The sequence below is a fragment of the Tiliqua scincoides genome, chromosome 4, assembly GCF_035046505.1.
Source record: "Tiliqua scincoides isolate rTilSci1 chromosome 4, rTilSci1.hap2, whole genome shotgun sequence".
Classification (NCBI taxonomy): domain Eukaryota; kingdom Metazoa; phylum Chordata; class Lepidosauria; order Squamata; family Scincidae; genus Tiliqua; species Tiliqua scincoides.
Window position 1 is genome coordinate 100,726,421 of NC_089824.1, and position 25,895 is coordinate 100,752,315.

Here is a 25,895-nt window from a genome sequence, read left to right on the forward strand (position 1 = left end):
CTGCTGAACACAAGGGGAGGCCAAAGTAAGCATGTACAATCCACTTCCCGTTTCCATACATTCAGTCAACTCAGTGATTTTCAACCTTTTTCATCTCACAGCACACTGAGAAAGCACTAAAATGGTCAAGGCGCACCACCAGGTTTTTCACAACTGACAAGGCACACCATGCTACTAGTGGGGGCTCACATCTCCCATTGGCCCTGTTAATAAATGACCTTCCCCCAAATTCCTATGGCACACCTGAGGACCACTCACAGCACACCAGTGTGCCACGGCACAGTGGTTGAAAATGGCTGAGTCAACTAGTCAAAGCGTGTACCGAGCATGTGACATCACCTCACAGTAACTACAATCCAACTACCAAACTGTTTCCTCCAGCATCCAACCTGACAGGTAAGTGTGACCAGCATTCTTATCTGGAAATATCAACTGACCATCAGGGCCTTTTAGCAAGCAATAGAGTTACATAAAAGCCCAGAGAGATGGTAATCTCTTTACTTGTCACAGCACAATGGTAATTGCCAATATAAAAACTGCTTTGCAAACAAGTCTTGACAGGGCAAAACCTACTCCCCTTTCTGCTCTAGTAGCAATTTAAGACAAAAGAGACACAGAAGCCAAAGTCACATATCCATTTTCAAGCATTATAGGGATATCAAAGAATCTTCCTCCATGTACATTAATGCCGTTAATGTGCACTGCCACCATGAACAAGATATGCTTTTCCTATTCCTAATTTAAATACCAGTCCAAATCCTAACTAATGCAGTAGTAGTAATTTTTCCATTTGCATACCCTCAAAGGTGATTCATACTCCTCTGGATTCAGATACAATCCAAGGGTGGCTGGTGACGATCTGTGTGTAAATCATTGTCCTTTTCATGCCTTCACCATGTCTCCCTCTCACACACACAGCATGGGAAAGCCCTGCTATTAGCACCAGAGGCGTGAGGGAAGACTTGCCCTTCAAAAGGGGAAGGTCCATGCACACCAACACTGGTGCACATAATAATACTTAAAGGAATGGGTCAGGTATTGGCGTAATTGACATGGCTGGCTCCCAATCTTGATCATTTCACCAGAGAGATGTAGAAGGGTCATGCTACATATGCCCATGATTGCAGAAAGGAGGAAACTGAATAAGAGGGCTGTTTCACAACTGTTAATGTCCAAAGAAATATTTCCAATAATTTGCAAGGGTAGGAATGTCAAAAAAAGCTACTCAAATATTGAGTACTATCATGAATGCTAGTTGGACTCAAAAATGCAATCTAAGCCAGCTACTCAGATAGAACAGTTATTCACACGTGACATAAAAAGATAGGGCCCAATTCTATCCAACTTTCCAGTGCCAGTACAGCCACAATGCAGTCCTGAGAAAAGGGAACAAATATTCCCCTAGCTGGAGGAGTCCCTCCGTAGCTGCACCCAACCACAGCATGCAGTGCATGCCTCACTGGCATAATTGTACCAGTGCTAGAAAGTTGGATAGGATTAGGCCCACAAAGAAATTGAAATGCTATTGTAAATCCCCCCTTTTCTTATTTTTGGTTGCATGCATCCATCTTTCTTCTCTGTCCTATTCCTTCACCCCATTTTTCTCTATCTTAACGTTTCCTTTTCTCTCCTCCCCCATACCAGAGCCTGATACCTCTTAGTACGGGAGATAGTGTGCCCCAATCCTTACCAGGTGATGTGCCAGTCTCTGCTCCTCCTAGTGGAGGCAACATAAGTACATGACCCCTGAAGCATCTGCTTTACTTAGCCCCACGAATGGGCAATCCCTGACCCATGCCAACCTCCTCATGCACCTACATTCTCTCTGAAAGTAAAGCATGGTGGTGCCACTTTAGGTCAAGATACAACTGCACTAAATAAAATTCTATTCCCAGGCAATCCAAATTCTGTATGAAGGAAAGTTGAGTTTTGTGACCTGAATAAATTATACAAACAAGGCAAATATGTATTTTATTTTGCATACTTTATGCAAAAACTATACTCTTGTGCAAGGATCTGGCCACTGACTTCTATGAATGCAAGATTACAAATATTTATACACCACTTTTCTACAATAGCAGCGAAGTAGCTTACTGAAAGAAATGTTTAAAAAAAGGTTCCGTTCCAAATGGGTTCACAATTCTAAAAAAAAAAAACCAAAATACAAAAGACACCAGCAAACCAACACAGGAATGACAGGTGGCAGGAGCCCAATGTGGAAGGGCACCTATGAATCCAAACCAAAGATTCCCATGGGGGTGAATTCAGCAACAAATATCACATTCTGCATTTCCTTTCACTCTTGCACAATCATAATACACATGTGCACACCTGAAGTATATTACCGTATTTTTCGCTCCATAAGACGCACCTGACCATAAGACGCACCTAGTTTTTAGAGGAGGAAAACAGGAAAAAAAATATTCTGAACCAAATAGTGTAATAAAATATTTAATAAACTATAACAGAATAACATTTGAACCATGTAAAGTGAACAGCAGTCAACAGTGACATTAAGAACCATTATCACTGTCATTAACAAATGGAGAGACTTAAAGGTTTGAGTACTCTAGTTTTCTGGAAACCCCAAGAACTCATCATCGCTAGAGTCAGAATTTATGAAGCTCACAAAAGCAGGTGCACTCAAATAGGGGATCACATTATCTTTCTGCTACAATGATGTTCTGCCAAATCCCAATCCACTGGGCCTTGTGCCCGCTTAAGGCTGATCAGTCCCCCTTGTGCAACTCACCAGTGCAGCAAGCAAAAGTGAGTCCAGTTCCAGTCCACAGATGCCAAGTAAATCAGTCCCATCAATCAGAGTTACCAAATCAGAGTCCAGAACCAATAAGCCAAATTACAATCCAAGGTCAGTCAAATCCATCAGGGTATCCAAGTCCAGTCACAATCCACAGTCAGATTCCAAATTCAATAAACCCAGTCAGTCTCCTCTCCTACCTCCAACCTGCACTCCTTCAAAACCCACAAACCCTTTCTGCCTCAGGTACTCCTTATATCCCTGAGGGCCCTATTGCCTTCCAGTGGCTGCAGCTGTGCAGCACACTCTGCTGGATGCCCAGGCCTTACCCTTAAAGGGGCCACTGCTGACACCACATCTACCTCCTCGCCAGTTCTTCCGTGATTCCAATACAAATGAACAAGTGGAAAGTCCAACCACAACTTGAATTCTCAAGACACAACAAACCTCTGGATTTATGGTGAGAACCAAGCCTTACCTGGGGCTTGTGCAATAAGCAAACACTGGCATTCTGACCAAGGAGACAGCTTTTTCTTTGTGATGGGGGGGGCCTTACATTCAGATGCTGGATGAGGTGAGTGAAAGCGCCCCTCCCCTGCTGTGTGAGTGTGGGGGGGGCTGAGCATCTGTGTGTGTAAGAGAAGGGGGCAGCCTGTGTGTGTGAGAGAGGGGGGAAAGTGTTTGTGTTGCAGAGAAGTTGTGATGCTCCAGGCTTGGGGTGGGGGGGAAAGAGAGGCTGTGATGCTACAGGCTTGGGGGGGAGAGAGAGAGGCTTTCGTGGAAGTAAGCCCCCCTGACTCTAATGGAACTTACTTCAGAGTAGCCATGCACAGGATTGGCAGCGAGACTGCCACCCCACCCATGCTTTCCTGGGAGTGAGCCCCAGTGACTCTGTGAGTTACTTCTGAGTAGACAAGCGGGCTTGGGCAGACTGCCACCCCACCCACGCTTACCTGGGAGTGAGCCCCAGTGACTCTGAGACTTACTTCTGAGTAGCCTCTGACTGCCCGGGGAAGCAGAGCAGAGCTAGCGGGCAGGGGGCGGGGCCAGGGCTGGGGCGGAGTTTTTTTGTGTTTTTTTGTGGGGTTTTTTTTGCAGTATTCGCTCCATAAGACGCACACACTTTTCCCCCCACTTTTTTGGGGGGGAAAAGTGCGTCTTATGGAGCGAAAAATACGGTATCTCTTGGCTCAAGATAGACTAGAGATTTCGTTCTCATGGGATCTCTGTTTGTGCTGTTTTTACATTACACATGGACGGAAGTGATAAGAGTGCTTAGGCATGAGCAACTACCGAAAGGAGTTATAACAGCAGCACTATTCCACCGAGATTGTAATTCTTGATAGTGTATGTGAGTCCTAGCTGCATAAATTAACTCTCTCAATGCAACTTTGTTTTCCCTCCCTCCTCTAATCAGATTCCAATCATACAAAGAAATTACACAGCTGCTTAACATTCCTATTTCCATTGAGTTCAGCATTGACAAGGCCTTAGCTAGTTAAACATCTACTCTGTGGGTTTATGTAGGACCAGGATGTTAAGTTAGTGTCAACATCTAAAAGGGGGGAGGGGAGAACTATCAGCTTACTGAATGTGCGCAAACACAATAGACTACAAAAATCCATGCTGATAAAGATCTTGGCATGAAGAATCAGATGCAAACTCTGCAATTAACTTAACACCCTTTTCACACTGGTGTGGTTGATTTATACTAGAACTGACATTAAAAAAAACCCCACAAAATGCTGAACAGTAAATAGATTTGTAAGGGCTTCAGAAGATTTGGACTTGGTACATACAATCTGTGGCTCAATTTTTCGGCCATGCACCTTCCAAAACACACAGTTTCTAATCAACCCAGAATTAAACCATGGCTATGGATTGAGTATTCTCCTTCATACATCCCTACCTAAAAATGAAGAAACAAGCACTGCACTGCTCTGCAAAATTCCGGGAGACCACGAAGACCCATGACCATGCTGTTCTAGGACACATCAATATAATAAAAGTGATCCAGATCCACAGGACCAGCAAACACAATATGGGCTAGGCTTGAAAAAAGACAGGGAGAAGGTATATGACAGCTGGGGATAAGAATAGGCCCTCAGTTTGGCTGTACTTATCGTAAGAGGTGACTAAACAGCCAACGGGTAGATGGGACCCGTTAGCCTGGGAAGGCAGCTCATCTGAGAGAAAGAAAACTCCGATCCCAAACCTCCACTGCCTTGTGGCTACATCCAGTTATGGAAAAGTCAACCTCGAGGCAAAATCTGGAGCCAGAGTCCCTGAGGCAGTTCATGGCTGAACACAGTCACGTTCTGGCAACTCCTGCAACGCTGCTGGAACCAACCGTATTGGCTTCTGCCTTTCCATTGGACCATTTTAGCGACGTGGAGAGGGGGGATTTGCTGCATGGGTAACAGACTATCCTCCATATCTACTCTACCCAGGTTTTGCACACTGGAGAGGACACTCTGTTCCAGAACACTATTCAGAGCACGATACCATAGTCTTCCGAGACTGAAAGATGCCAACAACAACTAATGCCAAACAAGCACTAGCTTAACTATATAGTAGTTTGAAGGATGACTTATTGAAAGTCAGGATCAAATCAGGGTCAGGAAACACACAGTGTATTCTTGCACATAACAAGCCAACAATTCTTAAGAATATTTATATACCACTTTTCAACAAGAAGTTCACCAAGAGGTTTAAACAGCAAATTAAATTACAGCTAAAAGAGTCTGTGATGCTTTTGAGCTTGCATGACTAAATAAAAAAAAGAGCCAAGCCTACATTTCTTCCTACCTCTCCTACTCTGCTCTCCTGATGACTTTCTGGGCCCAGCTGCCCAAAGGTAAAACTATCTCAAAAACTGGGGGTGGGGTTTTTTTATGTGCATACCTGAGTTAGGCATATCTACCAAAAAGGCAGATATGCTTCAGTTCTATCTGTTCTTTGCTGATCAGTTATACTGGCGGCCGGTATAACTGGTCACTGAGAATATTTAGTGTGACCACTGAACATATGAAGCTGTCTTACACATTAGTCCATCTAGCTTAGTATTTGTCCTCATTGACTAGCAGTGGCTCTCCAGAGTTTCAGAGAGGGATCTTTCTCATCTCTACTTGGAGATGCAAGGAATGAATTTGGAACCTTTTGCACGCCAAGTATATCATCTACCATTGAACTATAGACCCTCCTGGGAAACTCAGATATGCTTTGCATTGGAAGCCCATGCCTCTGGCAGTCAAGCCGTTGTGTTTAACAAGTTTCCTGGCTGGTCTCTGCCTATGCCTGCCCTGACTACCCGGTCCACTTAACCCAACTGCTCTCTTACCTGATAACGTCCTGAACAGGTAGAACCAAGTCCAACAGACTAACTGGCATTTCAGTCTTGGCTTGTTTAATCTGGAGTTCCTGGGCCATCACTCTGAAGAGACTGCTGCAGCCTCCACGTGGATTTGTTTTCAGCTTTGTTCCAAGAATTGGCTCTAGCTCATAGCTATGCTGCTCAATCCTGCCAATGTGTCACTTAACCCAAACTGCAAGGTCTTCAAAGGCCTTCAGTGGGCACAAAAAGTTACTTCTGGTTTTTTGGGAAAACCAGGAAGTGATTTTTTTTTAGGCCTTTAGAAGACATGATGAGGGCCAGAGAGGCCCTCAGAACGCCCTCCGAAGGCAAATGGAGCACAGCTCCGGTCATGTTCTGTCGAGTGGGCCAGAGGCTACCAGAGACTCACTGAGGGCCGGATAGAGGCTCGCTGTGGGCTGCATCTGGTCCATGGGTTGGGGTTTGGAGACCCCTGATATAGATTTTAAACAGCAGGGGGAATAAAACGGATCCTGCAGGACCCAAAAGTATAAGAGCTATCAGGTCAAGCATCACTTTCTGGAATTGGTCTCCAGGAAAGAGTATGACAAGAGTATGACCAACACAGTGTCTCCAAACCAGAGTCTCCAAACCAGACAGCCTATCCAGAAGGCCATCATGGTCAATGGTACTGAAAAGCCGTCAAGCGATTCAGAACAATTAGCAGACTGTTCTCCTTTCTTGCTACTTAAGTCGTCCTATAGGGTGATCAAGGCAAATACCTAGTATAGCACATATGCCAGAATTAGGATCAATAAAATCACAAAAAAGCAGTGTCCAAAATAAGATTTAATATCTTCCAAACACACTTGAGGACTGGTGGACATCTAGACTGTGTAGCATGGTTTCCCAGCTTTCTACCCAAAAGACATGACCTCTGTTTCAACATGGGCTAAGGAAATTCTGTTGTATTGCAGAAGATTCTAATGCACATTTGACAGCACATATTTAGTTCATATGGAGCACTGGCCAGGTTAGCTGGGCCTTAACCATTGCATGGAACAAGAAGGCTCTAGAATACACCTGACACTATCCTGCAGTTATGTTTTACCGAAGGAAGATTGGTAGCAATAAAGATGTGCTGCTCTTTAGATAAATTAGTCTTCTCTTAGTGATCTTCTCATCAAAGAGCTCCCCATCTTCCAAGAACTTCAGTCTTCCCCAGAGAAAAGTGTGCAAGTCACTGCTGTAAAGAAAGAATTCTACAAGTACTGACCAGCCACCTCTTTGCACCTCCTTCATTCATTCCTCCCACCATCTAAAGACTCTTAACTGACAATGGCAAACCCGGCAAGGCAATGTGATAAAGGCTATCTGTAGTCTAGCCCTGGAACAGAAACATTGACTTCCTCCTTAGTTACACAATAGCTACCCGACCCCTACTAATACCCCCTCCCTTTCTTCATCAGTTCCAGGTGACTTGCCTCTGCTTATCCACCCTGCTTAAGACCCTTGCTTTGAAAAGCATGCAGTTTTCTTTCAGCTGTAGTTAATTACAGTGAAAGACTACGCATTTATACTCAAAAGTAAATCCCACTGAATTCAGTTGGACTTACTTCCAGGTAAGCATTATATTTAAGACTGCAGCCTTAACAAATCGTATGGAGAAAACAATTTTTTTAAAACACTAAGAATAATAAAACTCTGAAAATAGAAATAAAAATCTGAAAATATCCATAACTGTGAATATAAACAACTCAAAACAATTAAGAAGCCCATAACATTACCAATTAGTAGAAAAGCTTGGTTTTATAAATTACCAAGACCAACGCTTGACAAGCTGAGTATTCTGTACGCATAAACCTAAAAGAGGCTCACATTTATAGGAACCAATTTGCCTGTATGATTTGCCTGCTTTGGGGCTTAATGCCCCCAATTTTACTAATTTTTAATGGCAGCCGGAGGATATTTCTGTTGGGCAACACAACTGCATGCCCTTTCCCCATCACATTTAGGCCCTTTAGCCTTCCTTCCCTCTTGCTTTTTAGGAACTGCAAAAATACTTCTGCCAAGGCACTGTCTTAGAAGAGGAAATTCATCAGCACAAGCATTCCCTGTGGCAACTTTCTAAAGTTGGACAAGGCTCTTCCTAGGTGACAAGAGGTGATATGCTTATCTAGCAAATCAAAAATTTCTCTATGAAAAGGCATAGAGAATGCCTTACAATACTCAGTTTTACCTGCAAAGGCCTGTTCAGGGTCTAGGATTTCTCATATTTCTGGAGGGATTTGAAATAGCAGACTGCCACCTGTTCTGGGCTGGTCAGTTTTGCAATGCTCCAGGCTAGATGTTAAAACTAGTCTAGCATGAACAGCTGGCAAAAACTATATGTCACAGAGAGGTCAGTTTGAAATATGGTTTGGCATGGCTGATAAAACACTCATTCTTTCAAGTCAGCAATATTTTACAGAGACAAATTGGAAAGGGCAGAAACCATGTGCATTGTGTTTTATGGCCTCTTTCAGGAGGGAACATGCTATACACCATGGACAAGAACAGAAAACAATACAGGTCTTATTTTTAAATGCTAACATTTAATAAGAAAAACACACACACCTACAAATAATAAAGTATACATTGTAACTATTGCTATTCTTTAATATAAAATTTGGCATTAACTTGCACACACTTAGAAAAATTAGAGCCAAACTAGCTATAGCAGCAGCAGCCTCATACATTTAAACCCAGATGTCATGCAAGCAGTGGGAGACCTAGGAGTTGACAACCTTCAGTCTCGAAAGACTATGGTATCGCGCTCTGAATGGTGGTTCTGGAACAGCGTCTAGTGTGGCTGAAAAGGCCAATTCGGGAGAGACAATCCCTTCCACACTGGGAGCAAGTACAGTCTGTCCCTGGTCTGTCTCGCTGGCTATGGGCCTTCCTTCTTTGCCTCTTAGCCTCAGACTGTTGGCCAAGTGTCTCTTCAAGCTGGGAGAGGCCATGCTGCACAGCCTGCCTCCAAGCGGGACGCTCAGAGGCCAGGGTTTCCCACCTGTTGAGGTCCACTCCGAAGGCCTTCAGATCCCTCTTGCAGATGTCCTTGTATCGCAGCTGTGGTCTACCTGTAGGGCGCTTTCCTTGCACGAGTTCTCCATAGAGGAGATCCTTTGGGATCCGGCCATCATCCATTCTCACGACATGACCGAGCCAACGCAGGCGTCTCTGTTTCAGCAGTGCATACATGCTAGGGATTCCAGCTCATTCCAAGACTGTGTTGTTTGGAACTTTGTCCTGCCAGGTGATGCCGAGGATTCACCAGAGGCAGCACATGTGGAAAGCGTTCAGTTTCCTCTCCTGTTGTGAGCGAAGAGTCCATGACTCGCTGTAGTACAGAAGTGTACTCAGGACGCAAGCTCAGGATGCAAGTGGGAGGCCAAAGGTTCAATTAAGTAGGCACGCTCGATGAATCCTGGATCATTCTCCCCTTTGCTTACAGCCCCTTTCCTCAAATGCATATCTTAGTCAGACCCACTTCTTTATTAGCACCAGCTAGGGGAAAAATAGTGCCTGAAAAAAATTCCTGTAAGGAAGAAAGTCACAGATGGGGAAAAAAGATACCTCTATTCCTTGCCTACATGTCCTTTAGGCTCTTTAATATTATAACCCCTACCCATTTGTTCTCTGTGCAGTTCCTCAGATCTGGATTTGAATCCATTACTGTGGCCACATCCAACCTAGTTGGCCCTCTGCCTGTCTGCTATCTCCTTGCATCCTGCTCATTTCGAACTATTATTTTGGCTTCAGACCCATAGCCCCATCCTGAGTTGCTGAGAGTGCAGGGCTACTGCAGTGCCAAAAAATGGCTGCCGTGGTATCCTGTGCGCACCGGGCAGTCACCGGTAGCTCAGGGGAAGGGGACTTTCATCCCTTCCCCTGGTTAAGGGAAGTAGCCCCGCAATGGGGCTACTCGTTTCTGCAGCAACTCTTTAGCTGGCATAAAATCAAGGTGTTCCATGTCGAGCCACATAGCCAAACACGGGACTCCAGATCTGGCAGAGCTGAGTTCTGCCGCCCACACACCCTTCCTGCCCCACTCCCTCCCCCACCACACCTTCCACTGGCTCCCTCCTCACCTCCCTCCATGCCCTGTCTTACCTCTCCACTACCAGACACTTCTCAAGGACTGCCTGGTGGCGGATCACCAGCCTCCCATTCATGCTGGGCCAGCTCCAGCACCTGGCTGGCGCTAACCCCCACAAACATGCTTTATGGCATGTTTGCAACCATTCGCGCCGGCAGTTAGCCAGTGTGCACTGCATAACATTGGACTCCCAGTCAGTGAATGACTCCGTGAGCAATCCTAATCTTTTGTTAGGCCAGCACAAGTCCCTTTCACCAGCCCAGTAGGGACACAAACGTGCCTTAAAGCACGTTTGCACCTCCTCATACGTCAGCTTTGCCAGCACAGGAATGCGCTCCAGCCCATGGAGGCTGCATTCAGCCTCCGCAGTGGGCTGGGGACGGAAGGCTGGGCTGACAGAGCTCAGCCAATGCAGGGGTCTGGGGAGGACAGGGAGAAGGCAGGAGGGAGGTTTCCGTGGTGGGGGAAGGTGGGGAGCAGGAGGCAGAGCTGGAACCTGGCAGTTATGCCAGATCCCAACCCCATTCCCTGAGCAACGAAGAGCGGCTCCAAGCCACTCAGTTCTTCTTGGACGTGTGCCACCTCCTGAGCTAACGCAGGTCCAAGGCCACTGGGGCTATGGTGGCTTACTCAGGGGTAAGGGGAAAAGTTTCCCCTTGCCTCTGGTTGAGCCAATTCTGGCCCCAATCTTGCGCTGGATTCCTGTTCCAGCACAAGATAGGATTGCACTGTCAGTCTTCTGGCCAGCCTCTTTCCAAGTGGACCCTAGAACCTCTGAGACCAACATCAGTTGTGCTCCCTTATCCTATAGGTAGATACTTATGCCTGGCTCTGCCTTGTCTGCCTACAGTCCAGCATCAACACATTTAATTTTAAAGAAAAGAAGTAAGCTGTCAGTCATAATGCAATTGACTTAACGCGAGAACCAGACTGGGAAATTCTTAGTTCAGGTCTCGCCAAATAAGCCCTAGGACCAGTTACACTTTGCCTCAGTTCCCCATCTATACTAGAAAGGGAATCACTGAGTCACTTATACATTTTTCTGAATTATTCTTATATGAAGCATTCACAACATTCTGTCACTCTCTATGTTAGTAAACTGGGCATGTAAGCAGCTATAGAGAGGGCTTCTTCTCAAGCAGAGACCCCCTACCCTTGCCAGGAAATACTGAGGGAGTCAAAATGACTTTTCCTCCCCTGAAGACTGAGAGCACAGTGTCAGAGCAGCCTATCAACACAGAGCAGCATGCAAGACACAAGTCCTCAACCAGCCAGCTAGGGGGTTAGAAAGGATGAAGGGAACCCAATAGCAGGGTAATCAATATCCAAATATGGCAACAACAAATCTAGAGACAAGGATGTAGAGGAAACCACTCCTACCAGTGTCTCTCACAGCAACACAAACCCATGGCTCAAAGCACTCTTGTTAATAATTACTCAGGGTGTAAGTGACCATCCTCTTGCCTTCTCCCACAGTCACTTACTGCTACACCATCTCCCACGGTTGGACAATCCCAGGCCTATGGTTTGGCCCAACAAGGTCAGATATTTCTGAATTCTCAGTGGACTTTAAAACATGAATGAATATACAGAATATACAGATGAATAAAAGTAAAATTCCATGCATTTTGCTCAACCCCGGAATTTCTAAGAGGAGGACTTCCATTAAATGTTAGGACTTCCTACTGTAATAAAAATCTCTATAGGAATGTCCAACAAAGCATTGGTATTCTCAAACTACTCCGGTAGAGCTGCTTTAAGCAAATGACCATTTTGTTTTCCTTAATAGAGAAAGACTTTATTTTTAATTGTGTGATCTGCATGTTATTGAAAAAATACAACCACACAGCAAGTTACTGGAGCTGATTGAGGGAATAATTATTGAATTTCAACCTTGGAAACAAGAACAATGAACTTCACACATATACAATAAAAGTGGTTCAGCATAAAAAATGGTACATTGTCAAATGTATCTAAAATTTTAGTTCAGAAGCAAGCCTCTTTTGAAAAAGGTTGCCAACATAGGCTGGGGAATCTAAGGATCCCCATAAAAGCAGCCAAGCTTTTTCTCACATGCACAATAAGGCTCCCTGGATTACATGTTACAACTGCACCAGGGGCCACTATGGAAGAGCCCACTGTCTTTCTAGACCAGGGGTGCCCAAACCCCGGCCCGGGGGCCACTTGCGGCCCTCGAGGACTCCCCATCTGGCCCGCGATTAGCCCCCAGTTTCCAATGAGAATCTGGCCCTCTGGAGTCTTACTGGAGCCCCTGCTGGCCCAGTGCAACTGTTCTCAGTGTAAGGGCGACAGTTTGACCTCTCGCATGAACTGTGAATGAGGGATCCCTCCACTGCTTGCTGTTTCATGACTGTGATGCTGCAGCAGCAGTGAAGGAAAGGCTGGTCTTGCTTTGTGTAAGGACTTTTATAAGCCTTGAGCTATTGCAAGACCTTCATTCATTCATATAAGTTCCATCTCTAATATATTCATTTATGTAAATATATGTAAATTTATTCAAATTTGAAATGTAAATTAATTTTTTTTTTTATTCCCGGCCCCCAACGCAGTGTCAGAGAGATGATGTGGCCCTTCTGCCAAAAAGTTTGGACACCCCTGTTCTAGACTAACTCTTCAGTGGGGGAACCGAAGAGAGACTGTACTGGGTTCCCCCAAACACACTCACACTCAAAAGCCCCTGCCTGCAGGTTTTTGGAATCCACCCTCTGAACTATCAGCATCCATCAAGACTTCATACACATGACCAAGTACAACTAGAGGAAATGATAGGTGATATTTTTTCTCTTGGTTATGTACACACTGCCAAAAAGCAAATGAGCAAGCAATAGCTCCATCCAGGACCAACCAAAGGCTTCCTGGTGCCTGAGGTGGTTTTTCCAAATGCTGCTCTCCTTTTACCTGGTGATGTATACGCCTCTCCTTCACAGACATCTCATCCTTTTCACTTCTGCTCTGTTCCACCTCTACTTTTCTGCATTCCAGGGAGTGGAGCAGCAGCAATGGGTGGAGATAGGCATCCCCATCCAACCTGCTGTTTGAGGCAACCACGTCAGGTGGCTTCATGGATGGCCCAGCCCTGGCTCCATCCAACACGCTGGAGTAAAGTTACCACTGAGGATGAACAGAACCGTACTTGGTTTCACTTTGAAACATTTTGAGGGAGAGAGGATTGTTTCCAATTCATCCCACCAAAACTATGTGCAAAGATCTTCCACATAGTGAAAGTCAGTATTTTCAGCAGCCCCTCACTGTGCTGAAAACCTCTGGTTACTCTCAGAATGGACCCCAAACCTGACACTGTGCTGCGGGCCCAGATTCCAATGAAAAAAGTATTCCACCTCATCCAGCACCTAAAGTGAAATTCAGTTGCATTAATCAGCCACTGATAACAAGCATCCACTGATAACAAGAAAGCAACGCATCCTTGAAGGAGCTAATACTGGAGATGATGCAATGATAATGAGTTACAAATAGTGTTTATTTATTTGGGTGCTACTGAGGGGGCCTCTTCCAGCCACCGTCTCACAAAGCCCTCACATGACATGGTGTCTGGGATGTTGTCGGGAGCCCAGGGTAGTAGTCAGCAGTTGCCAAGAGTTGTGTTTCTTCTTCTGCTGCCATAGTCAATGGTGAATAATTTATACAGTGTTTTTGAAGCCATGCAACACCAAGATGAACACTGGAAAAATTGAGCCCAGGAAATATGCAATCACTGCCGCTCCACAAAACAGGGGCACTCACCCACATAGAAGGGAACCTATTGGAGGACATGCTGCCAACAACCCCCTTAGATCTGAAGTAACCCCTTGCTTTAGATAAAGCAGACTAGATCCAAATTAAGAGAATTTTTTTCACTTCCAACAGGCAAGCCATCTTCCTTGGCAATATGAAGATATGCAAAACTGGATTTTTTTAAAAAATAGCTTAGTTAACCTTCTTGAAATATAGACCCTGGCCAAAGACTGGTTTCTCAATCTAGAATGAGAGGGGAGTGAGTCTTTGGCCATGGATAGATATATCTGGTGTTGCACTAGGTCAGGTGTTCTTTTTAAATTCAGGAACAAGAGAGAAGACTCCACTGAAAAGCATCTGAGGCAAAGTTGAGGAGATATGCAAGTTCTGAATACAGAGTTCAGCTTCCAATGACCCGTTCACACATGCAAGCCATCCTCTGATGTTGCAGCCATCAAGAGACGAATAAACACATGGATCAGCCCTAAAGACCCCTTATGTCTCTCCTCAGACACAAAAAGGCTTAATCAAGCCCACAAACTTGTTTGACTTCCAAATTTCTAAAAGCCTGCAATACTTGCAGAACACAAGATGCTGTTCCTTTGCAATACTGTTCCTTCCCGTTCACAATCACTGGGAAAGTGATGCTGAACAAGCAAAAACAGTTTCCTTTTCATTTCAAATCACCTCCAAAGGGCATACACACAGCAGCTCCCTCCTCCGCTCCTAGCTTCATTTCAAACAGCTGTAAGATAAATGCCCAGAGGAAAAAGGGTGATCAACTTTAAACTACTGCCTCTCTATCCCAATACTCAAGCCCCATCTCCAAAACGTGTTTCACAGAGTGTTTTAATGGACTGCTTGAAGTCTACAGCTTGGCATTGAAAAAGAAAAAGAAAAATATCTGCCCCAAGGCATGTTTGCTTTAATAGCCTGCTGTTCAAACTCAGTGAACACTTTTCAGATATATGCTTCTACATGCACACTCCAGAAGTCCCTTGTTTTGCAATTATTTGACTCAGTAAAACATTCAGATTTGGGCTACATATCCACTTATAAATCTGCCAAGTTCATTTCTTTTAATCCAACACATTTCCTGTCAATTAAAATGCAATAAGGATACTGATGTGTTTAAAATTTAGTACATACTCTTGGTTACCAGTCCAATTCCCATTAATCAGGTCCCACTGATATACATATATATTTAAGTGAGGAAAACACAACTAGCATTCTGACTTCTGCTCAGCAGGTGTCTAATAAAGACCATGTCACAGAAACAAACCAGGGTTTCCCATCAGGTGTACACCTCAACAGGGAGCTTCAGCCAATCACAGCTCTCTAACATGCATACATATTTGCAAATGTATTTTTATATTTATTCTCTTACACTTATATGGGTATGTTCATCACTGTGTGGCATGTGTGAATACAGGAATCAAGCATAAAGACATTCAGCAATACAATATATATGCACAGGTCATGAACTACGCGTACTAGCCCCTAAGCTTCAAACCTTGGGACACCCCAGATGCATAAGGCTGACATCCAGCTTCGTAAAGTACAATGTCCCATTCAAATGTCACACACACACACAAAGCCCAATTAAGAATCGCTTTAAAAGACAAAGAAAAATTCACATCCAAGAGAAGCTTGCTTCATTCCTTTCCTGTTGATTTTTAGACACCAGGTCAAAACTCTACTGTTATATACTGACTTTGAGGAGGCAAAGGGGTGGATTTTGCTCCACACTGCTTTTGCTATCACCATCCAGTTAATTGTATCGGTTTGTTCAATGCTCCTGCTTTTGAGTTGGTTTCAATGGTTAAATTATGTTTCCTTGTTTATTATTTGACAGAAACCCCCTTGTAAGACCTTCTGAGTGAAAAGGCAAATATACTTACAACAAAACAAATCTTTCTATAAAACAAACCAGAACAAGCCAAAAAGCAACCTAGAAATTTCAGTAAATTTCAATGACTCCTTTAAAAGGAGTCACGCATTATCTCCATGGGACTGAAAGGAAAGCAGTGACAAATAGGAGATGATCTAATATTAAATTAAAACACAGTTATGTGCTATCTTAGATTTGTACTTATTCGCAAAATAGACATGGTATTATACTTACATAGGTCAAGTCAGAAGTGTCCACTTTGAATGTTTCCTCAAAAGGCCTATTTGTAATGCAGAGGAATTCTGAACATGTTTACTCAGAAGGAAGCTCCACTGAGTTTAGTGGGAGGCTGACAGCCCAATCCCAAGTGGGTCTACTCAAAAGTAAGTCCCATTATGTTCAATGGGGCTTGCTCCCAGGAACAGATGCATAGGATCGTAGCCTTACTCCCCTGTAAATGCACTGAGGACTGCAGCCTCAGGCAGTCCCAGATCAGAAGCTCCACATTCACATGAGGACCAGTTCTGCCTAATGGAGAAGACGCGTCCTCCCCACGCCCCGTCCTCTCCCAGCCTGAATTTGTTTCACCGCGTGCTCCACGAATCCGCTATTGAGCCGAAGCCTCACCTCTTGCGCCCCCTGCTGGAAAGGGCGCAGATTCCAAAAGCGAAGGGCTAGAGAGCTATAAGCGAGGCGCAGAAGGAGAGGAGGGAGAAGTCGAAAGAATATAGACGGGGCGACCTCCTAGGCTACGCTTAGGACAAAAACTGGACTCCAGCCCAGATCGTTTTCCCTTTTCACTCCGTGCTTCAGTAGTCTTTCCCCACCCCCAAAGAGGGTCCACCCCACAAGAAAAAATCTAGCGGACGTACCCAGTGGCGAAGGTAGAGGAGGTGCAAAGCACTAAGTTTTGCAGGGGGAACGGTGGGGGGCGTCTTCGCAAGCGGAGTGGCGTAGCTAGAGGGGGTGCAAAGCACTAAGTTTTCCAGGGAGCCTCACCGCAGCGTGCAAATGTATCCCCCTTCGTACCCATTCGCCTCCGTTTTGCTCCCCCCGCCCACAATGGCTCCGAAGGGGGGGGCCCTTGTACGCTGCGGTGAGGATCCCTGCAAAACTTAGTGCTTTGCATCCCCCTCTACCTACGCCACTGGACGCACCCGCTTGCGAAGACACCCCCCCCCCCACACACACACACACACACAGTTCCCCCTGACACAGCCTGCCCTTCCAACACGCTCATGCACCTCCAGAACCCTTCACGCCTCGCCCCGTCTCAGCAGGTTTACACGACCTGGGGGGGGGGGGAGGTGACCCAGAGAACAAGGACAAAATCAAGTATCTAAGAACAGCCGTCGCGCACCCCGGACTAAAAGCCAATCCTATGCATGTCTACTCAGAAGTAACTCCCATTAAGTTCGATAGGATCTACTCCCAGAATTGTATAGGATTGCAGCCTTAGGCGCGCGGTCGCAGCGTCGCGCTTCGTGTTCATTGCGTAGAAGCCGTCAAAAGAAGGCAAAGACACTGAGGCCGGAATCCTGCACATACTCATATCCACAAGGAGACGTGTGAGCCACGGTGTGGGTTCACCTCAGTGAAAGCAACAGGTCCTGGACGGGTGGAAGGCAACTGTGAGCCCAAGCTTATGCCTGTCTACTCAGATGTAAGCCCCATTATAGTCGATGGAGCTTACTTCTAGGAAAGTATGGATAGGATTGCTGCCTGAGAGCCCCATCCTATGCATGTCTGCTCAGAATTATAGTCAATAGGGCTTACTCCCAGGAAAGTGTGGCTAGGATTGGGCTGTGAGTTGAGTTGTTGCCGTGCCCCCCCCCCCTTCACAAGGCTGGCTCATACGCACACACAATGCAAGCCCACTCCCCAACCAGGAGGGTCAAAGCCCTCCAGCAGAGGGCTGCTACTCACCACAGCAGGAGAAACACCATCGCGGGCCGGCGCCGCCTGGGCTACGAAGGGCAGCTGCGACCCCCACAGAGCCCCCGACGGCTGTCCCGGGAGGAGGAACGGAGCCCGCACCAGGCGCCCGACAGACGAGCAGAGTGGAAGGGCTGCTGCTGTTGCAGCTGGCAGAGCGCCGCGCTCGACGGCGGCCCCCCCGCAGAGCGCCCTGCTAGCAGCTCTGTCCCGTCGAGCCGAGGGGGGCAAAGCGGCGGGACGGGCAAGGGTGGCGAGCTGGTGCTCCAGCGGCAGCAGCAGGTCCCGGCTGGAGGCGGCGCCGGAGCTGCTGCATGTGCGAGCGGCCAGTTGCTGCGCCGCGGCTGTTGCTCCTCCTCCGCCTTCTCCAACCCTCGCAGGGGAGGGTGAAACTGGAGCCTCCGTCTCCTCCCGCCTCGCCGGGCTCGGCCACCGCGCAGGGACCCCCCCAAAAGGGACGGCCTTTCTGCTCCGCGGCCAAGGGGCGCGCAGCCAGCCCCGACTCAACACCAGCCTCCCCGCTGCAAATGAGTGACGTCTCCCCTTCTGTGCCAGCGGCTAGTTTCCCGGAGGGGGCAGGAGACGTGGCGCTGGTGGTAGTGGTGGCACAGCTCATCCTCGCCCCCCCACGCCCACCCATGCCTTCTTCACACGTGACGTTTGGGCCGCTGAATGTCTGCGTGCTACACGCTTGATGACTGCAGGGTGCCAGTGCCTTGACGGAGGGGGGTTGCCCTTCTTAGAGTCTCCGGTGGAGGGGGCTGTTTTCGCCTTGGCTGGAGAGCGGTTGTCATAGGCAGCAATCCTATCCACACTTATCTGGGAGCGCGCTCCATTGACTAAGGGGACTTATTTCTGAGCAGACATGCCTAGAATTGGGCTCTAAGGCTGCAATCCTATCCACACTTACCTGGGAGCATGCCCCATTGACTCTAATGGGACTTACTTCTGAGTAGAATAGTTGGCATCCTTCAGTCTTGGAAGACCATGGTGTTACGCTCTGAATAGTGTTCTGGAACAGAGTGTCCTCTCCAGTGCGCAAAGCCTGGGTAAAGTAGATATGGAGGATAGGCTGTTACACATGCAGCAAATCCCCCCTCTCCACGTTGCTGAAATGGTCCAATGGAAAGGCAGAGGCCAATACGGTTGGTTCCAGCGGCGTCGCAGGAGTTGCCAGAACATGACTGTGTTCAGCCATGAACTGCCTCAAGGACTCCGGCTCCAGATTTTGCCTCGAGGTTGACTCCTGAAGCCTTTTCCATAACTGGATGTAGCCACAAGGCAGTGGAGGTATGGGATCAGAGTTTTCCTTCTCTCAGATGAGCTGCCTTCCCAGGCTGACGAGTCCCATCTACCCAGTGGCTGTTTAGTCGCCCCTAAGACAAGTACAGCCAAACTGAGGGCCTATTCTTATCCCCAGCCCCCAAGGGGATACTTCTGAGTAGACATGCATAGAATTGGGCTCATAGTCCTGCCATGTGACCTGAGGGCATGTGAGGCAGCCCGGCTGATGCTCCTAGCCCACACTGCCTTGAACCTGGGTGTGTGTGTAAATGAACTGTAAAAATGTATAGTAAATTTAATTCCCCCCATTTCTACGAAAAGTTCCACCTCTGCCCAGACACACTCCAAATGAAGCAGTTGCCCTAGGCAGCAGGTTGACTGGAGGCACCCACCTCCATCCATCCAGTGCTCCTTCTCCTGCATCCTGAATTGAAAAAGGAATGGGGGCAGAACAGAGGTGAAAGTGTGGAGAACAGTGGTAGGTCGGAAAATGGAAAACACTATAACCCACCATTCTTTTCTCTGCACTTTCTTTTCTGTTCCACCGATTCCTCTTCCCTCCTCTTTAGAAGTAGGCTACCTCAGAATGCCAGATGCAGGGGAGAGCACCAGGACACAGATTGTGTCTTGTCTTGTGCACTCCCTGAAGCATTTGGCGGGCCACTGTGAGATCCAGGAAGCTGGACTAGATGGGCCTTTGCCCTGATCCAGCAGGGCTCTTCTTCTGGATCCTTTAATGATTCCGAGAGCTGGAGGATCAAAGGCTCACACAGCAACCAGGAAAGGAAGGTAGCATTTGGTATTCTACCTCAGGAGATATTGGCCATACCTGCAGGCACAATCACTAGCTATCTATGTCTGTCTGACCAGACTCCACCTCCTGACCTCCTAGCTGTTCCTTTTCAGCTCCTTGACTCCTCTCCTTACATCTCAGGGTTTGAACCCCAGGGGACATGGAAAGCATGTTTCAGCATCAAGAGGTGACTTGTTTGTTTGAATGTGCGGTCTCCCATCCAAGTACTAACCAGGCCTGGCCCTGCTTAGCTTCCGAGATCAGACCAGATCAGATTTAAAAAACCTTCAATATCATTGCTTGTCCCTTCAAAAGCAACACTTTGCAACAGAGTGATTGAAATGCTTTTAAGTAACTGTGAATAGTCAAGGTGTGAATAGTCAAGGGGCCAGAAATCAAATGATGTAGTACATGCCTATGTGGACCACCACTGACATCTTGCATGCATGGCAGTCAGTGTAACATGAAGGGCGCAATCCTAACCCCTTATGTCAGTGCTTTCCAGCACTGACATAAGGGCAATGCAGCTCTGAGGTAAGGGAACAAACATTCCCTAACTTTGAGGAGGCCTCCGTGAGTGACACCCAACTGCAGGATGCAGCACATGTCCCATTGGCACCAGTATGCCACTATGCCAGTGCTGGTTAGGATTGCACCCAAAACTGGTAAACTTCAGATACAATTCACATAGGCATGTACATTGCTTGCTTTTTCATCACTGAGCAGTCCAATTCTACACAAGTTTACACAGAAATAATTCCATTGTGTTCAGTGAGGCTTAGTCCTGGGCAAGTATGGATAGGATTGCAATGCTAATTACGCAATATCTGAAAAGTGCACAGCAAGCAGAGGGGAAAGTGTTGGGGGGGAGGGTTGCACTAGAGCACCAGTTCCCAACCTGTGCTCTGTGAGACCCTGAAAAGTGGTCCACGAAGCCTCAGGGGGGAAAAAAAAAGATTGCCTTTGATCACTTCCAGTGTGTTCCCCCATGACCACCACAGAGGGTGGAGAATGGATTGCCTGCAACAAGCAAAAAAAGCAGCAACCCACAAATCTTCACTATAAATAATACATCTAATAAATCTCCAATTATGACAAATTTAATTGTCATTTTTGTGTGAAGGACTGGGAGTTGCATGCAGGACCTATAAAAGGGGGTACAGAGGGTAATCTGTACCTAGACCCAGAGTCAGAAGAAGAGCCCAGGAGCCAAATGAGGGCCCCCAGAAATTTCCTGGGATCTTATACTTTCCAATCTCACCCAGACTTGCTGCCCGCATAGGATGCTGGGTGCATGGTGACTGTGGCTGCACAAGCCATATGTGCTGGGCCAAGGATGCATATGTGACACTCCTGAACAGTGTGAAATCTGGGAGGAAGCTGGCCTGCTACAGTAGCTCTTTGGCTTGTGAATCTGCTTACCTTGAAGGAGTGTATCAAGGACACAGCTGTGGAACTACAGCTGCTGCAGAAGTATGTTTCGGTACACACAGAACACTTTCCATTCTAGCGTGAGCCTAAATATGATGATCTAATTTTCTGCAATGATTTTCCAAATTTAAAAAAAAATTTAGAGTCTTAGGAGTGTGTTTGGTTTTCTGTATTACCAGATGTAGCTGACACTGTGAGGGCAGGTAGATGTGTGTTCCACATTGGGAAACACAGTAGATCAGGGCTCCAAAGACACTTTCTGCAGTTGCAACCCTCCCCCTGCCCTGTTTTGCTCCCTCCCCACCCCTGTTGCCACCCTCCCCAACTCTGTTTCATTCCCTCCCCTCCCCCTTTGGGAAGGGGCCCAAAAGAAACATTGTACCCGCTAATAAAATTCCACTTGAAGGCCCTGGTTGCATGTGGTCCATGGCAGTTCCAATTTTTGTCTCAGTGATCCCGGTCTCCTAAAGGCTGGGAACTACTGCACTAGAGAAACTGAGTGGAGAAAGGATTAACCATCACTACCATCATGCCACTTCTCTGCTGTAAATCCTTCTCTGCTGCTTTTCTCCGGGAAGGCCATCAGACCATCAGACTCTTATTGCATTGGTTTGCCTGTGACACACGTCTTGTTTCCCAGCTAGTTTCAGTAAGTCTTACAGCTATGAACTTCTGTAAACCAAAAGTATTGCTAACTATTTTGTCTCTTGCAAAATTCCACTCCACCTAATATCATGAGGGTCATAAACATATGAGCTCTATGCTTATAGTCATAAGCATATGAACACCATGCTTATAGTCATAAGCATATGAGTACTTTTTAGTGTTTCCTCTGAAATACGTATGTTGTCCAATCAATGATTTTTTCATGAGTAATTATGAATATTAGATTCATAGACTGTAACTATGAGCCTCTAGGGTGCAATTCTATTGCACTTTCCAGCACTGACATAAGGGCAATGCAGCTCTTAGGTAAGGGAACAAACATTCCCTTACTTAGAGGAGGCCTCCGTGAGTGCCACCCAACTGCAGGATGCAGCACACATCCCATTGGCACAGCTATGCCAGTGCTGGAAAGTTGGTTAGGATTTGGATTGTACTTTCATTTTTGATTTAAAAAATGACCAACTTTTTGGGCAGGACGGAGCTAGACTATGCCTTTTATAGAATCTTCAGGATACCAAAAGAATGGAATTAAATGTTTAATATAGGCAGAGTTGTTTAACACTGGCAGAATCTGGAGTATACTGGAATTTTAGACCTTAGTACTTGGTAATCTAACTGTACAGTTTTCTTTGCCTCCAAACCACCCACCCTTCCACTACCCAATCATTTGTTATCTCTGTCTGTGGCAGGAGTTGTGGATGCAACATGAGAAGGGTGGTGCAAGCCTCCCACCGATGCTGCCTGCTCTCCAGGTGGCGCGGTTTTACAGCACATTTGCGACACCCTCGAATGGCAGAGTGGCTATTGTGCCAGTGGAATGATGAGTTTGGATATGCTCTGAGTCCTTTTTATCACTTGCCTTCTTATTGGGAAAGATTCTGCCCAGACATTTCCGCTTTGAAAGGCCATGTTCTGTGCCCTCTTTGGCCAGGTCTCATGGTAATGGAGTGGATAAGATGTTAGTGACTGATTACCACATTTTCCATTCAACAGTACTTGATACTAGCCTTAGTGTTCCTTTGCTGCGCTGAGGATTAAGTGAGCATCATACTCTGGGTACTATGCCTAGATACCATGCCGTTAATGTTATCCTGCTGTCTTGACCTTTTCACTACTCTTCCCTTGGCATGAGCAGGAAAAGTCAAGAATCGTTCTGTTCTCATTGCAGTCCTTAAAACCATTCCACTGAATGGAATTTAATATGTATGCTAAGCATTATTCTTCTCCCCTCCAGTTCATTGTTCGCTCTTAAAATACCAAACCCTTGCCAATACAGAGACACACTTTCCCCATTAATATATTTATAAGAATTTGCCTGTCATCGGAATTGTCGGCTGTTTCTGACACATCACTGCACATCTACCAGAAAATTATCTGATGTGCTCCAGGTGAAGCTAATGTAGTTTTCTTTTCCCTCTGAAAAGAGTAATGACATAAAATAGCTTTCTTTCTTTCTTTCAAGCAAGGATAACGTTGTAGTAGAATGTTGTCTGAATTCACCACTGAGTCTTTCAGAGAAATGGCAAAGGTAAATTCAATCCACAGATCATCTTTGTACATCATGGAAGAACATGGGGAGAGATGAATTTCAGAGAAGAGCTATTGCAGGATGACTTCTGATGGAGTAACTATGAGTGCAGTCCTAAAGAACTTTCCAGCAGTGGCATAGCTGTGCCAATGGAGCATGTGCTACATCTTGCAGTTGAGGGGCAGTCACGGAGGCCTCCTCAAGGTAAGACAATATTCTTTTCCTTACCTCAGAGTTGCATAGCCCTTCCCTCAGCACTGGAAAGTTGGTTAGGATTGTTCCCTATGTTGTAGATTAGAAAAACAACAACTCAAAATCCTGTGGTACAGAAGATATTACTTATTGTGGCATAAAAAAGCTTATGCAAAAGTGCAGGCCAGGACCCACTTGGTCAGATGCATGAAGTGGTAGTCACAGTTGCAGTTATGCGTACGTTGAAGATAAGTATGTAGCCATGAGGCTGACTGATACAGCCACTTTGAGCAGTGAGTTCGGGGGGATCAGTACAGTGACAAGGGGCACCTCACCCACTGGATCTGCCCACCATCCACCAAGTTGCTTAAATTGGCTCTGTCATCCTTTTGCTCACTGAAATAAATCAGAAATAGGATCAGAGCAATGGCAGCCCACTTCTTCATCCAGTGCTGTCACTCCATGTGACTGCAGTGGTGGAGCTGCAAGTAGCACCATGATATTGTTTTGATTGCTTGCATTCACCAGTGATTAGAATAGGATCACCTAGCTCTGTTTCCTTCTGGTTCTTGCTCTCCCAGTAAAAAGGCCACGTGGGCCAGAAGGAGAAGGAGATGGAACTCGCTTATGACTCTTTACTCTTAACTACCGGTCTATCACCACTTCCTTTTGCTTGCTCCTCCTGGGGACTGTTTGAATCAAACAGGATAAGCAGAGTATTTTTTTTGCTGGTTTGTCGACTAGGTAACTGTGGAAAACAAAAGGAATTTATTTCAGCAAAGTGTTAATGATGGACTGTAGTACACCAACCAGTTCAAGCACTTTGATCTACAGTGCTATATGCTGTTTATCAAGAAGTATGGCTTTCAAAACAAGGCATAGTGGATGAAAAATGATGGATTTACCATGTTCCTGTAGCATAAGATCCAGGCTCATAGCAACAAGGAGCAAAACATATTTGTGTGGAATCAAGCAAAATCTTTGGAGCACAATTTTCAAAATTGTGTGTGTGTGTGTTCAATTTTATCAAATGACAACACATATTATTATCACTGTTATATTAATTCCTGTGGCACTAAAGATAAGGGATTTACAGACTTAATTTTATTGGGGATTAGGGAAGAAAGATATCAGGGCAGGGGAAAGAAGGACATAAAATAGACAAAGATAAAGGCAAATAGAAGACAGAAACTGGAAATTCAAAATGTTAGGCTTATTGAACCACCAGCTGTGTATAATGGCCATTTTCAAGCAAGTCCTGATTTATATGTACAGTATTCAGAAAACAATGTTCACCTCAAAAGGTAAGTTTGGGTGCAAGTGTGGAGAGGTATGAAGGATTAGGTTGGGCAGCAGAAGACAATTGGAGGAGGAAAGAACAGGAACAACCTGCCTTACCTGCTCATAGGTCATCTTGCACCCCCTATAGGACCTTTTATGCTGCAAAGAGGACTGCCCCAATTGCTTAGCTGAGATCACAGCAGTCTCCAGGGCTAGCTCCATGGAACTGGGCAAGCACGGGTGGGGTGAAGAAGGAAAGAAGCAGGAAAAAAACTTTATGCAGCCCCCTCTCCATCTGCTCCTGCATATTTGTGTGTGAGGATCTACATTTGTAATTTCTTAATTTGCAACATTTGCCTATAGCATAATTTTGATTCCACTGACAGGAGGGCATAATCAGTTGTCCAAGGCTAGAAAAGTTTCTTCTGTGGAGCAATAGCTTGATAGTTCAATTTACCACGGATTGCAGCAATTGGCTAAACATGCATGTGTGAACACAGGCACCAAGTATTAAGCAAACATATAATGAGAAATCAAGCAATGTACATGCATATGAGCACCAGCCTTGAAACTTACAACTAAGAAAGGTGAGGCAACATCTGTGTCATACTGGAATTGGACATCCTATTTTCTGACACAGTTTTATTTCATATTAATCACCTGATTCAACAAGGCTAAGGCTACAGTGACATAAGTGAGGACATCTGTCCTGGGCAACACTTAAAGGGGAACTTACCCTTATTCTACCAATGAACTGTTTCCGCACCACAGCCAAAAGAGGTAAATGAACACTATTTTTCATCTTTTTTTAGAGGGGCTTAGCATCCTTGGATTTTTGCATAAATTCACTTGGTGGAACAGGGTTGGCTTCTTCCTCATCTCCCCTTCTTTGTGTAGCCTGCTGAAAAAAATTCATTTGGTGGAATGTA

The 25,895-nt window shown here is 45.9% G+C and overlaps 1 protein-coding gene across 2 annotated transcripts in view; it reads right to left on the bottom strand.

The window, feature by feature from the left end:
• SEMA5A (semaphorin 5A) overlaps nt 1–18,066 on the bottom strand; it is a 165,525-nt gene extending 147,459 nt beyond the window's left edge. Inside the window, exon 1 of one of the 2 annotated variants that reach the window (XM_066626252.1) lies at nt 17,783–18,066. The gene's annotated coding sequence lies outside the window, so the exon portion shown is untranslated. Of the gene's footprint in view, nt 1–16,090; nt 16,243–17,782 lie in introns of those variants that run through there. The other variant, XM_066626253.1, reaches the window with a different exon arrangement.
• Between the last annotated feature and the right edge of the window lie 7,829 nt (nt 18,067–25,895).